Source organism: Dendrobates tinctorius, unplaced genomic scaffold, assembly GCF_039654945.1.
Source record: "Dendrobates tinctorius isolate UK_male_01 unplaced genomic scaffold, ASM3965494v1 ptg000086l, whole genome shotgun sequence".
Taxonomy (NCBI): domain Eukaryota; kingdom Metazoa; phylum Chordata; class Amphibia; order Anura; family Dendrobatidae; genus Dendrobates; species Dendrobates tinctorius.
In genome coordinates, this window is record NW_027361754.1 from 62,307,799 (window position 1) to 62,324,042 (window position 16,244).

At 42.0% G+C, this 16,244-nt stretch overlaps 1 long non-coding RNA gene across 1 annotated transcript; it reads left to right on the top strand.

The window, feature by feature from the left end:
• The first annotated feature begins 1,172 nt into the window (after nt 1-1,172).
• Nucleotides 1,173-3,714, top strand: LOC141098077 (uncharacterized). The gene is made up of 3 exons (XR_012234142.1): nt 1,173-1,865; nt 3,300-3,359; nt 3,443-3,714. It is a non-coding gene; the product is annotated as an uncharacterized lncRNA (long non-coding RNA).
• Nucleotides 3,715-16,244: the final 12,530 nt, after the last annotated feature.

Consider the following 16,244-nt stretch of genomic DNA (forward strand, 5'->3'; position numbering starts at 1 on the left):
CAGGTAGACTTGGCGGGAAGAGACAGCGCGCAGCAGACAGGAGTGAGCGCTCCTTCCCTCGAACATCCCCGCTGCTGCCAGCAGAGATTGTGAGAAAGGACGTACAGTGTGCTCGCTGATCATTACTAAGCAAGGAGCTGAGCGCTCTGAGCCTGTGAGTACCGTGTGTGTGCTGCCTGAGAGACCAAGGGTGGAACTATGATCTGCGCGCTGCTTCTCCAGTATACTTTTGCTGAACCACATTGGGCTCAGACAGTGCTGTGGCCTCCATCCTTAGAGCCACACTGGTACATGGACTAGGGGCTCAGCAGAAAGTACCGGAGACCAACCGCTGCAGACAGAAGACGGATGACCGTTATTTCCAGGATCTGCGTAAGCAACGCGCTAGCCATTGTTGGCGCCATCACCGCTTCACAACACTCACAGCCTGAGTATTGGCAGATAGGTTAAGTTAACCCTACAAGAACTGTCCTTACTATTTTTACTGTACTTTAATCCTACCTACAATTTTACATTTGAACTGCTTCATCCCCTGTTTAAACCTTTACCTCCCTGCGTGGAGTATCCCACTGTAAATTGAACCCAGTTAACCCTTGCTCTGTCTCCTGTGTGTCACTGCATCCCGCAACCTGCTCACATAACCTATAGCCCCTCCCTCGGGGTGAGCGAGGGGCTATAGGCTATACACCAGGGTGCGAGGTTCCGGATGTTATATAGCGAGGGGAGAGGGTAGGATTTTATACACCAGAGTTGAGGGGCCAGATGTTATATAGTGGGGGGGAGGGAGGTGAGGGCCCAGATGTTATATAGCGGAGTAGCAAGGGGCTCTAGGTTATACACCAGGGTGCGAGGTGCCGGATGTTATTTAGTGAAGGGGGTGGGGTAAGGGGCCGGATGTTATAAACTGGGGGAGGGGGTGAGGGGCCAGATGTTATTTAGCGGGGGTAGCGAGGGGATGTAGGTTATACACCAGGGGGAAGGGGACGGAAGTTATATACCAGGGGCAAGGGGCCAGATGTTATATAACAGGGAGGGGGGCGAGGGGCAAGATGTTATATAGCGGGGGGAGCTTGTGGGTCTGTATATTACACACCTGGGGGCGAAGGGCCGGTTGTTGTAATCCGGGAACAAAGGGAATGAATGAGAAACCTAAATTTATTGACTAGCAAGTGTTTGCTATACCTTTCTCCACATAGTGCATCCTCATTGCTAAGCAATCTCCAATGCTCCTCGGCACCTAGTCATACATATGACCTCATGCAGTCATTGTCCCTGTACTGTCCGCATCTCTCAACCTAAAATGGTTCATTCATCAGGAGCCTCCGGACCTGCAGAGAGTGGAAGAGGACAGGCCAAGGAAACCAGGGGATGCTTTACCAACCAAAACCACATTCCTCCGGACCACCTGATTGTTTGCACAGCTGTTCCAATGCGGGTCACATCATCTGCAAGTGTGATCACATCATCTGCAAGTGTGACTGAAACCGCAACGCAGGTGTTATTTTTAACTTAATTTTTCTAATACTCTTCTCAAAATGTAAACCTACAATTTTTCTTTTTATACATAAGAGACCGCAGGATTTAAACTTCCTTGGCCCCGTAAAGTGCTGTCTATCTCTCTTGGCTCTATTCCCCCGTGGGCCTAAAGTCTTATACAAGACTCCTTGTTGTATAGATTTCCTCGCATGTGACTGAGACCTTGGAGCGCAGAACAGAGCCGCTCTTTCTACCTGCTGATGAGTGGACTCTAGTGTGCGATTTGTTGGCCGGCCCCAACTCTCCAGGGTCGCCTCTTAACCTGAAGAAGCATTTTGCTGTTTGTATTTTTCTTGGCAGGGTCAGGCTGGCACTGTGCAAACATAGAGGTGAGTGTGCGTATAGGTATGTCTTGGTGAGAGCCAGCGTATACTGTTTGTCTTGGAGCTGCTGAATAGGGAATTAGCTCAGCTGAACTGCTAATTACCTCTCGATGCAGACCCACGCGAAATACACTGCACTTATATCCTACGGGGGATGGTCGAATGCTGGAAATTCGGGAACGTTAACTATTGCAGAGGGGATTTTTTTTAATTTGCAGGTGCAGCTGTTGGTGAACTGGTTAAACAGGTGACAAAATCGAAGTAAAAATAAAGTATGGCGGACTTTTATTATGCATTTGTCTAGGAAGGGCGACCAGACAACTTAAAGGATACCGCCGTCATTTTTACTATACAGAAAATGGCCGGTCTCAGCCATCAGTTTTATTTTTCATTTTTGAGTCCATTTTTGGTTCACTATACCGCGTAAATGTAGAAAACTTCAATCACTTGAATTCTTTTTTTACACATGAGAAAAAACAGACCAGTTTTCATCAGTATGGATGGCATTTTGATGTCTTTTCCCCCCATATGCTTTTTTTTAGATTTCTTTTAGCATTTTTTTTTTACTGGTGCTTGACAGATATATATATACATATATATATATATATATATATATATATATATATATAATTTTTTAATTATTAAGTACTGAAGAAAAAATAGTTAAATAAACAAAAAAAATGTTTACAAAACGCTTGAAAAGGCACTCGGGTGTCCTGTAGGCATCTTTATAGCCTTCCCATTGACTTGTATTGTAAAGTATGGAGCGGCTTCCTAGCGGAACACGCCACAAAAATGGATGGGTCACTTCTTTTAAACATTTGGCATCTTTGAAAGCCTGAAATATGACCAGCAAGTCGTTTTCCAACACAAATTAAAAGGACCATTCATTTGATTTTCTTTTACTTTTGATAGCACTTTTTCTTCATTTTGGTATGGTTGAAAAATATGTTTGAGTCCCCGCGACTGCATGTCTCGCGGCTGTTCGACAGCAGGCACTCCCTGCATGTGTTGTGGCTGTTGAATATGCAGCCGTGGGGACTCGAAGAAATTTTTCGAGCATGCCGAAAATACTCTATTAAGACATGAGCATGTTCAGATAACACCTTATCTGAGAACGCTCACTCATCACTAATTCCAAGCCATCCTACCCGCTGACCATTGAAAAATGAACGGCACTCAAACAAAAACCGTCTACCTTATGCATTTTATTTATCAACCCATTGTTTGATCTGGCGATTTTGATCTGAGAATTGGATCAAAAATCAGAGCTAGCTCCTTTTTTTATATGAAAAACAACTCATGAACAGCTCCTTAGACTATAACAGACACATGTCCTATTTGTGAAAAATGTACGTAAAAATCTGACATCTGAATGAGCCTAATAAGACAGAAAGGAAAAATGCGAGATGCATAAGCGTCTTCTTTCTTCTTACCTAGTGGCTGCTCATCTGCCAGAATAAGGACATCGAATGCACAAGATGTGGAATTCTGGGATGGGTGAGTCAGCAGCAACTTGGCTTAAAATCTGATTTTGTTGGCTTAGCCAGAGTTTAGATGCTGACTTTTAATTTCCTTGTCAGCTGCGACCTGTTTACATAGAGCGAAGCATCTGAACCCCAATGACAGGAATATTTATGGTGGTCACAGCTTATATACAAGCTCCAACAAAAGGTCTGAGATGTGGAGAAGCTATTTGCTACCTCAGTGGTCTGCAACTTGCATCTGTGATGAAACTACAACTCCCAGCATGTCCAGGCTGTTGTCGGGCTTAGGAAAATGACAAGAGCCGCTGTTGGAGCTCAGAGGTTGTATCCCGCCACGCTATACATCACATCACCTACATAAAAGTCACTTTTCCCACTCGTTTATGTGTTGTTGACTGATCATTTCCAGTTCGGTAAAAGAGATAAAAAAAATTACATGGTAATTACTTCTCTGACACATAATCAATGTGGATATGTGTCACCCATTGTTGCAGCTGCTGTCAACAGAGTAGAGCACCGCTCTTACATCAAGTAAGAGCTACCTTAACCTTTTCCATTGACTTTAAAGAGGACCTGGTCTCGAGTCAAAGATGGACAGTTTTTGCTTTTATTCTATTCCCTTGGCTCCCTGGAGTATTTTGCTTTTTGATTTTTTTTAAATCCGCCATACGGTTCCAGAGATACGGGCTTTTATATTTAGTGCTAATATTTATGTTCTTTATAAAGGGGGCGTGTCGCGCAAGGTAATTATGCAGAATTGTCTGAAGACATGCCCCAGAGGAGCATATGAACCATGCCCACTTCAAAGTCATGATAAACAAAAAAGGCTCATATCTCTGGAACAGTACGGCGGATTTAAAACAAAAAAACCCCAGAATACTCATTGGAGCAGTGGGAATAGAATAAAAGATAAACTAGACACTTATTGACCTAATAGCAAGTTCTCTGTAAAGAGGTTATCTAATGAGGATCACTTCTTTTTAGAATTTGTAGCACGCTCACATTTACTACTTTTGTAACAACCACACATTTCCAATGCAGCTCCCACTACAGGCGAATTGCAGTATTGCATGCTGACTATTCAACTAAAGGTCCCGCATAACGGGAGATGCTCTATGTCAGCAGGTTTTCATTAAGGTTTAAAAAGGGGACCTACAAAGGTGACCCCATTTTATGATGTTCATGCGTTCTTTCAGACACAAGGAGTTTTGGTGATGCACTAACCTCTGTAAGACTCGGGAGTAGTCCCAATAATGTATGCCGGAGAGGAAACCCAAATGTCAGTAACATTATAAAGCTTTCTGGAGAGCTTACAGTGCAGCTCGGTTCTTAAAGGGATAGTCCAGATCTTAAACTATAAGTCTGCACGATAAGGATTCTCCAGTACCGGTGCTGGGATTGGAGTGCAAGTATGTGATTTGCATACTTCCAACCCTATTCAGATTAGACTATGTTCGGCCTCGCTCAATACATTTGCATTGAGTGAGGCTGTGCACCTCTAGTTGGCACATGACTACATGTGTGTAAATCATATACTTCTAGTCATGTGTCCGCCACTCCTGGCGCCAGCACCAGAGAATCCTTGCAGCGCACATGTGAGGATTCACAAGTCTTCAGTCACATAAAGTCACTGCAGAATTGTAGACTTAGACTTGAAAACACGTTAATTTTGGTGAGTCAAAATGTCGCCATCGTCACTTGTATATTCTGGGCACTGTTAGGTTTTATGTAACCAGGATGTAGGTTTACTCCATTCCAAGACATCTTGCTACTTTTTTATGCAGGAACTTTTAAAGGACTTTTTCCAACACTGAAAGTTTTCCCCTATCTACAGCATAGTGAATAACTTATTGATTACAGCAATCTTAGCAATGGCACACATCACAAATAGAGCAGTGGCTGTGCATTCGCATCACAAGTAGAGCAGTGGCTGTGTATACACATCACAAATGGAGCAGTGGCTATGCATGCTCATCACAAATGAAGAAGTGGCTGTGCATTTGCATCACAAATGGAGCAGTGACTGTGCATACTCATCACAAATTTAGAAGTGGCTGTGCATGCGCATCACAAATGGAGCAGTGGCTATGCATGCTCATCACAAATGAAGAAGTGGCTGTGCATTTGCATCACAAATGGAGCAGTGACTGTGCATACTCATCACAAATTTAGAAGTGGCTGTGCATGCGCATCACAAATGGAGCAGTGGCTGTGCATGCACATCACAAATGGAGCACTAGCTGTGCATGCACATCACAAATGGAGCAGTGGCTGTGCATGCTCATCACAAATAGAGCAGTGGCTGTGCATGCGCATCACAAATAGAGCAGTGGCTGTGCATGCTCATCACAAATAAAGCAGTGGCTGTGCATGCGCATCACAAATAGAGCAGTGGCTGTGTATGCTCATGACAAATAGAGCAGTGGCTGTGCTTGCTCATCACAAATGGAGAAGTTGCTGTGCATTTGCATCACAAATGGAGCAGTGGCTGTGCATGCACATCACATATGGAGCAGTGGCTGTGCATGCGCATCACAAATGGAACATTGGCTGTGCATGCTCATCACAAATGAAGCAGTGGCTGTGCATGCGCATGACTGCTCCGATGATTGTTTTTGGTATTACCACAGATAGCCGAGGACATAGATCAGCTATTTCTGGCACTCGCATTCGGACTACTCATCGATTTCAATGTTCCAATAAGATATTTCAAAGCCCTGTTCTGGGTATTGGTAGGGGTCCCAGCAGTCGTGCCCCCTTCAATCTAAAAATTATCACCTACACTTTGATTAGATAAGTTGGGTACAGAAACCCTGGGACAAATTTTTTTTTGCATCTGCTCCTAAACGCATCCAGCTATGCTCTGTCTCCATATATTGGCATCTTACGAATGCCATATTGCCATACAAGCCCATAAAATTACACATCCCCCCCTTGATTTTGCAGAGCTATTTACAACCATATGGCTAACTATTGTAGTACATGTTCTACACAAAGGTGCTTCAGTTATTGGTTATTTTTTATCCCTATATTGGCACATTGTAACATTTTATACAAGGAAAAAGCATCTGAGCCAAGTGTGTTTACTGACACTAATAGTTTTGACATGTTGATGGCTTTTGAGGTGTGACCCTGTGGCAGGCACAAAGCCATTGCTGTCAACAGCTGCTTTCTTCCAATGGCCGCTTGATAGGTAACAATTATTTAGAACTGTCAATATGTTGTGAAAAGCAATACTCTGGGCTTAGGTTTCCTTGTGTGCAGATAAACAATTGTTTGCTTTTGCACCTACTAAAGTACTGGGCCACGTGCACAAAAAACCTCCCTGACGGTTGCTCTTAAAACCACTTATCTGGTATTGTTGGGAAACAATGGGGCAAATGAAGAGTAGCGTACTGGAATGCTGGTGGTTCACCTGGAGTTTTTCTTTTCTCTTTTATTCTTGGATCAAGGAAAAATACTTATTCATAAATGCTTTACTTGAAGGCACCATTCAACCTATAAAAAAAATATGTAGCTAGATGAAGCCATGTGTGACCACACACTCCACCTGCAGTAGCCACTGAAACTAGTTAGTGGTGGAAGACTTTTCTACTGCTCATACATAAATTGTCTCTTCAGAGAGGAAGAGGACTAGAACTCTGGTGCCACCTATAGGAAGTAGCAATAGTAAAAGTCAATATCGACCCTTTAATGAGCCTTGTCACATGACATAGGAAAAATGGCAAAACCAGAATCTCAATTGCAGAAAGGTTTCGGGGTGTTGCCCCACATCAGTGCAAAGTGTGAGATCTGGTTTGGCTGAGAGGTTCTGGACTGCGGTCTAGGGGTAAGGTATCTCCTTGTGAAGAGCTTGGCTTGTCTCTCCAAGTCTCCACGTCCCAATGCATGTTTCAGCACTGTATAGCATATGCACTTTATGTATTTATTTATAACACCTGCACCTTGTAGACTTATTCATTTATCATTTATTATATTATCTACATATGAGTTTTTAATTGTTTTTACTTATTCATATGACCTATAATGGCTTGGGAAAGTACTCTAATCCTCCCCAGCAATTTTCATGTTTTGCTACATCACGACCTGGAATTTCACTGTTTTTCTGAGTGTTTGCATCAGTTCATGTAAAGAACATGCCTACAACTGCAAACATTTGGTTTTATTTTTTGTGTGAAGCAAACAACAAATAGGGCAACAAACACATGTTTCACTGTGGGGATGGTGTTCTTGGGGTAATGAGCTGTATTGATTTGGCAAAAGACATTGTTTACCTTGGAGGCCAAAAAGTTCAAAGTTGGTCTCATCTGACCACAGCACCTTCCTCCATACTTTTGGGGAGTCTCCCACATGTCTTCTGAGAAACTCAAAATGAGCCTTACAATTTTTGTGTGTAAGTAAAGGCTTTTTTTCTGGCCACTCTTCCATAAAGGCCATCTCTATGGAGTGTTTGGCTTATTGTGGACATATGGACAGATACTCCAGTGTCTACTGGGTACTCTGCAGATCCTTCAGGGTCACGTTAGGTCTCTGTGCTGCCTCTCTGATTAATGCCCTCCTTGCCCAGGTTGAGAGTTTTGGTGGACGGCCCTCTCCTGGCAGGTTTGTTGTGGCACCATGTTCTTTCCATTTGATGATAATGGATTTGATGGTGCTCCAGGGGATCATCAGAAATTGGGATATTTTTTATAACCCAACCCTGCCTTGTTCTTCTCAACAACTTTGTCCCTGACTTGTTTGGAGATCTCCTTGGTCTTGATGGTGTTGTTTGGGGATCTCCTTAGTCTTCATGATGTTGTTTGGAGATCTCCTTGGTTTTCATGGTGTTTGTTTAATGGAGCTTCTTGTTAATGGTGTTGCAGCCTCTGTGGCCTTTCAAAAAAGGTAAAGTGTATATACTGGCAGACATGTGAAACTTAAATTTCACACAGGAGGACGTCCTGTGACTAAGCATGTGACTTATGAAGGTAATTGCTTACACGAAATTTATTAGGGGCTTCATCACAAAGGGGGTGAATACATATGCACATGCCAATTATTAATAATAATAATAATAATAATCTTTATTTATATAGCGCCAACATATTCCGCAGCGCTTTACAGTTTAACAGTTAGTTGTTTGATCCCATAAATTTAATTTATGCCTATATTTTTCTCACTTCACCAGCTTAGTTTTAGTGCTGATGCATCACACACAAATTGATTTACAGAACTATTTAAATACAGGTTGTAATGTAACAAAATAGGTAAAAAGCCAAAGGTGGGGAATACTTTCGCAAGTCAGTGTATATCCTGGTATGTTTTTGATCTATGATTCACTTTCATATGTCCATACCTTTATATTACTATTTTCATTATTATACCACCATCATTACTTTTTTGCATGATTCACTCATTGTTGCTCCTCCCCTGGTCCCAGCTTATGTCTTTTTTATTAGCCACTATGATCTTTTTCAAAACAAGTTTATGATGTAGAATCTAACAGTGCAGTTAGATGGCCATATAAACCAGCCTGAGATGGGATCGCATTGCTCAGACTGGCCGGTGGCTCTCCCTACCTGAGCGTAACAGCTGCACACAAATATATGAAGCTGTCACGCTTGGGTGGGGAGAGCCTCCGGTCAGTCCGAGCACTGCGATCCCATCTCAGGCTGATTTATGCGGCCGTCTGATTGTGCTCTTATAAAGATAAATTAATTATTACTTTATTTTTCTATACATTTCAGGTTTCAATTCGTTACTTTATCTACATTACTGATTTACACATTTACCTTAATTTTACATTTATCATTCTTAATTGTGTTGAGTGAACATCTGCAGCATAAATTGAGAGCGTGTGTTCACACGTTGCATATTTGCTACAGATTTCAATATAACACCAGCTAAATGGATGAGATTTCAACAAATGTCATCACTGTGTTGCTGAAATTGTCTGAGAAATCTTTTTTGTAGAATTCATAAAGGATTTCATAAAGGATGAAAAATCAAAATCTACAGAAAATTTCCTAAAAAATTTGAATGTAACACTTGCGAATTTCGCTGCAGATTTTGCTGCTGTAAAGTCTGTAGGAAATCTTCTACAAGTGAAGATACTCTAAAAATCTGCACAGCAAGTCAATTTCCTCTGTGGATTTTAGTAAAATCCCCAAACTGAAATTCTCCAGTGCATCAGTCCTGTGTATGGTTTCTGCACACATTTAGTATTTGCAGGGGATTTTTGTACTGCAAAAACTGGAGTGTTGGCTAGAAAAACACTGCATAAAATAAGTGCATTTTTCTGGCATTTTTATGTACATTTTTGTTTAATTTTTACATGCATTTTCCCCCCAATCATTTGATTGGTTAAAAAACGCTGCAAAAAATGATTGAAGAATTGACGTACTGCAGATTTAAAAAAAAAAAAAAAAAAAAAGCTTTGAAAACGCTCAAATCTGCAAGGAAATATAAAATTATGAGCATGAGATTTCAGAAATCTCAATCACTTTGCTTATACTGTAAAACACGTTAAAAAAAAAGTTGAGGCAAAATTGCAACATGTGAACAAGTCCTCATGCTATACTTATGTCTCTTTCCCCAACCTGATTCTGCATGGCTGCTCCCAACGTCCCCAGAGCTGATGGTGATAAAGACCTTGTTTCTTCAGAGACAAATTACACAGGAATGTCTCCCAGAAAAAAACAACAACATTTACTCCAAGGGAATCCGGGAATATTTTCTTGGAAGAAAACTGGACCATCGAGATTGTTGGCTTGACCCATATGAGGGTGGTATGACAGCTGAGATGAACGTCTTTTAATTATCTCATTGACAGAACGTTTTAACCCCAGAGAAGAGCTTGTCATGTGGCGCTAGAGGGAGAACACCTCTGATCGGAGGACCATCATGTAGACAGCCGGAGGTCAACCGAGGTCAACACGATACTGAATCCATTAGCAGACATAGTAAAGCATAGAAAAGCAACCAACGCCAATTGCGACCACTGGTTTATTTCTACTTTTGAGTTTTTCAAAGTTAGGTTATATTCGGAATATAAATGATAATATAAACCACCGATACATATCCATTTCTAATATAGGTAAAAAACCTTCATTTTGGACACTAAAATAACTTTGGAAACTCCACTATACTATAAATCCTACACAAACCACGGAGATATGATCCACAAGAAGTATATATGTATATAATAAAAATATTTTATTATTACAAATACATAAAGGCTAGTACAAAATACAGACAAATGACAAAAGTGCTCATACAAGGCTCACATGTGGTAACCGCTAGCAACACCCTATATAGCAGATTGGGTAATGAATGTATGTGGAGCGATGAATCTCTATACTGCCCACATGTTTATATCATAACGATATTATATGTGCATAGTGCACAGGACACCATATAGAGAAAACAGCGCTAACACACTCCAAACAATAATTAAATAAAACACAATGCAAAAGATTAATATCATACCCATAAGATTACTGCAGGTGAGCGCGGCACAAGACAGAGCAGCCCCGACGCGCTGACAGCCCCCCGAGGAAGCCCACGCGAAACGCGCGTCGGGGCTGCTCTGTCTTGTGCCGCGCTCACCTGCAGTAATCTTATGGGTATGATATTAACCTTTTGCATTGTGTTTTATTTAATTATTGTTTGGAGTGTGTTAGCGCTGTTTTCTCTATATGGTGTCCTGTGCACTATGCACATATAATATCGTTATGATATAAACATGTGGGCAGTATAGAGATTCATCGCTCCACATACATTCATTACCCAATCTGCTATATAGGGTGTTGCTAGCGGTTACCACATGTGAGCCTTGTATGAGCACTTTTGTCATTTGTCTGTGTTTTGTACTAGCCTTTATGTATTTGTAATAATAAAATATTTTTATTATATACATATATACTTCTTGTGGATTATATCTCCGTGGTTTGTGTAGGATTTATATTCGGAATATAGATGTACATTAACCCTCCGATGATTGTCCATTTGGCTTTTAAAGTGATTGGTTTATTCAGGCTTCTACCATCAATCCTGCCTTTGTTTTTGGAATTTTTAAGGCATTTTTTTTATTTCATATCACACAGAATTCAAAGGGGTTGCTTCAAAAGTATTAAGTAATCCATAGGATAGGGATAACTTAGAGATCAATTTGGGTCTGACTACTAGATTGATGCTCTGGAAGCTGTCTCTGTGGCCCCATCTTGGACTGCCAGAGAAAGCCGAGTACAATGATCAGTAAGATATCACTTTACCTATGGATAGAGTTGAGCGAAACAGGTCAACCAGATTCATAAGTCGCCGACTTATGGCATAGCTGGGTTTCGCCGACCGAAACCTGACCACAACGTGAAGTCGGCCATGCGGTTGTCGACCCGAGCGCCAAAGTCGGTTTTCCCAGAATGCCTGCACGTGACTTTATTTCAGTCAATGAGCAAGGACGTACACTGTGGGCAACGAGATGACATGTGCAGCGTCCAGAGAGAGAGAGATTTCACGCCCTTTAAAAAGGCGGTCCGGCATGTAGGTGTGTTTACTGTCCTCCACTCCCTACCGACTTTTCTTCCCCATTGACTTGCACTGGGTTTCGTGTTTTAGTCGACTCGACTTTTGAGAAAGTCGGGTTTCATGAAACCTGACTCGACCCTAAAAAGGCAAAGTTGCTCATCTCTACCTATGGATAATGGATGACTTAATATTTTAGGAAAAACTCTTTGTCAGCTGAATACAACTCTCAACATTGTCCCCTGCTAGCGTTGATCGTCATTGTGCACGTGTGCGGGATGTTTTGCTGCCCTTGCTGCTGTTTAAAAAATGAACATGTCAGTGTATCTTCCCCACTGACACATGGTCCCTGAAAACACACTGACATGTGCACAGACCCATTCAGTTGAATCGATCTCCATGTGTAAAGCCCCCTTTACATTTAGCGATGCACCAGCGATCTCGACCACGATATGACCCAGTCAGGATCGCTGGTGCATCGCTAAATGGTCGCTAGTGAGCTGCCAAACAGGCAGACCTCACAGCGATGTAGCGACGCCGCAGAGGTCGTTACTTACCTTTCAGACGCGGCGATGAAGACGTCCTCCCGCCCGTGTCCACGCGTCGCTTGTCGGCGCCAGCAGGAAGCCCAGCAGGAAGCAGCCGACGAGAAATGGACGTGGACGATCTCGCGCGATCAGCGATAGCCAGCAGGGGAGGCGGTCGGAGGTAAGTATCACACATAGCGATATTCTGCGTCACAAAATCAGTGACGCTTTAGAGATATTGCTAGCGATATCGCTATGTGTAAAGCCCCCTTTAGTGTCTCCGGTATGTGTGAAAACTGTTACCACCTATACCGGACACACTGACATGTGAAAAAGGCCTTAAGGATAATATTTTCCAGTCATATCAGTTACTGTTTTTGGCAGGTAAGTCAATATAGTCCACTCCTTACAAGGGGGAATTCCACAGCTTAACAGGAGTTGTCAGAGTATGTAATATTGATGGCCAATCCTCAGGATAGGTCATCAATATCTGATCAATTTGATCCGACAACCAGCATCAGTCACCAATCACCTGTTTAGCACACAATTTTTGTCAGATTTGCTGTTAAGCACCATTTAATGTTTACATTCTGCTGCTGGAGGTTATAAGTGGGGAATGATGGGTGTAGGACCCTCAGTCATCTGAAATTGATGACCTATCTTGGTGATAGATTAACAATAATTGTTATTTGGACAGCAGCTTTAAATTCTGCCTTTGTAAATGCCTTGTATGGATCCATGTGTGGTCAGCAATGACAATTCATTCTGACTTCTGTGGCATTAACATATTCTTTGCCATTTTAATTAGGATTTAAATGTCTGAAGTGGTGGCACACATACATGAGATCATCCTTCAAGATACCCATTATGATACTTAAGTTAGCATCATATTCACACCCATGGCGGTCCCTTAAATTAATTTATAATAGCTCTCTCCAAAACAAAGTAGTTGTGTTGCAGTACAAATTCTAGTATTTGGACAATAAATTCAATACTATCAGAAGAATATGTAGTCGCTTTCTGACAACCTGTAAGCCTTTCTCATAATTGATAACATTGTATAGAGAAACAATGTAAAAAAAATGGCTGAACCAGTTTGTCAGGAAGATTGATCCTTTTAATTTATTTGGAAAATACGGTACTTCTAGCCAGGGGACTAAAAACTTTATCCAAAAAATTTTCCCAATGTGGCTGAAAACAGAATAAGAACATGATACTTTAGGTTGACTAGGCAGATTAAGAAAAGATTTATTAATTTTAGGTAACATATAACAAAACAGAGAATCATAATCTAATAGTCCTATATTTTTCCTTCCATTTTCCAGATACTTATCATGTAATCGTTACATTATATTTCCTACTGTGTTACTTTGCATTGTGCCATAAGTATTGTTATGCTTTGAAATATACATTGCACATACACAGCGCTTGTTCTCTAATGATCTTGCAGGTCTGAAGACGTTTAATATTTCTGCCAGCTGTGCCCAGCTTGCTCTGTGCCCACCCACAGCGTGCATGACCCTCACTTCACACTTTTGTGCGGTCTGATATTCATCTCACACTCATTAGACATCATATAAAATAATTATGTGATTTTAAGCATGATGCACGGCATTCTTCACTCCTACTTAATGTCAAGCTGTGAGCCGAGTGCTCCGAAGTGGAGTCCTGCTCTCTACCACCATGGGTGTAACAACCTGGCACCTGTGCACCCATCTAAAGATTTATTTTTGACTGAAGGTCTTACTATCAAGCTACAGACATAACAAGTGGTGAACAGGGGTGTGATGAACCTACACCTCATGACAGGTGTGCTTGATTTGAAACAAGACTCGCCCAAGCATGCATTTATAATATGCACCCTATTTCTGAATTTTGGAAACCCCATTAAGCTAACCGTGTCCAATAAGGTATATATAACTTACGCTCTCGCACATTCAAAACAGTGGCTAAAGACGCCATCATAGATAAGTTACATTATACGGGAGCCCCATAAAGTCTAATATTGCTCAATTGGCAAATGAACCGTAATTCTGATTAAATGTTCAATTCAAAATTGTCAGAAGAAAGACCCCCTTCATTAGCTGGGGTTGGTATTCCTATGATGGTAGGATACAGGGGAATTATACATCCTGCCAAGGATACAACACTCAACCCTTAGCCTATAATGGACAATAAGGCTATTAACTAAGACCCAAAAAACCCTTTTCATCAGCACATAACCCAAACTCCTTTTGGGAAAACATCTTGTGGACAGATGAGACTAAGATAGAGCTTTTTGGTAAAGCACATCATTCTACTGTTTACCGAAAATGAAATACGGTCTACAAAGCAGCAAAAGCAGTACATACAGTCAAATATGGTAAAAGTTCAGGGGTTGTTTTGCTGCCTCTGGTACTGGGTGCCTTTACTGTGTGCAAGGCATCATGAAATTTGGATTTGGAATTGCAATATACACTCACTGGCCACTTTATTAGGTACACCATGCTAGTAAGGGGTTGGACCCCCTTTTGCCTTCAGAACTGCCTCAATTCTTCGTGGCAGAGATTCAACAAGGTGCTGGAAGCATTCCTCAGAGATTTTGGACCATATTGACATGATGGCATCACACAGTTGGCGCAGATTTGTCGGCTGCACATCCCTGATGCGAATCTCCCGTTCCACCACATCCCAAAGATGCTCTATTGGATTGAGATCTGGTGACTGAGGAGGCCATTTGAGTACAGTAAACTCATTGTCATGTTCAAGAAACCAATCTGAGATGATTCGAGCTTTATGACATGGCGCATTATCCTGCTGAAAGTAGCCATCAGATGTTGGGTACATTGTGGTCATAAAGGGATGGACATGGTCAGCAACAATACTCAGGTAGGCTGTGGCGTTGCAACGATGCTCAATTGGTACCAAGGGGCCCAAAGAGTGCCCAGAAAAAATTCCCCACACCATGACACCACCACCACCAGCCTGAACCGTTGATACAAGGCAGGATGGATCCATGCTTTCATGTTGTTTACGCCAAATTCTGACCCTACCATCCCAATGTCGCAGCAGAAATCGAGACTCATCAGACCAGGCAACGTTTTTCCAATCTTCTACTGTCCAATTTCGATGAGCTTGTGCAAATTGTAGCCTCAGTTTCCTGTTCTTAGCTGAGAGGAGTGGTACCCAGTGTGGTCGTCTGCTGCTGTAGCCCATCTGCCTCAAAGTTCGACGCACTGTGCGTTCAGAGATGCTCTTCTGCCTACCTTGGTTGTAACGGGTGGCAATTTGAGTCACTGTTGCCTTTCTATCAGCTCGAACCAGTCTGCCCATTCTCCTCTGACCTCTGGCATCAACATGGCATTTCCGGCCACAGAACTGCCGCTCACTGGATTTTTTTTCTTTTTCGGAACATTCTCTGTAAACCCTAGAGATGGTTGTGCGTGAAAATCCCAGTAGATCAGCAGTTTCTGAAATTCTCAGACCAGCCCTTCTGGCACCAACAATCATGCCACGTTCAAAGGCACTCAAATCACCTTTCTTCCCCATACTGATGCTCGGTTTGAACTGCAGGAGATTGTCTTGACCATGTCTACATGCCTAAATGCACTGAGTTGCCGCCATGTGATTGGCTGATTAGAAATTAAGTCTTAACACACAGTTGGACAGGTGTACCTAATAAAGTGGCCAGTGAGTGTAGTTCCCGGTGTTAGAAAGCTCGATTTGCGTCATGGTTCTTCCAGCAGGATAATGACCCCAAACATACATCAAGAAGTACCCAGAAATAGATGGAAAAAAAGCTCTGGGGAGTGAAGTGGCAGCAATGAGTACAGATCTAAATCCCATTGATTTCCTGTGGAACAATCTTAAAATTGCTACTGGAAGAAGGC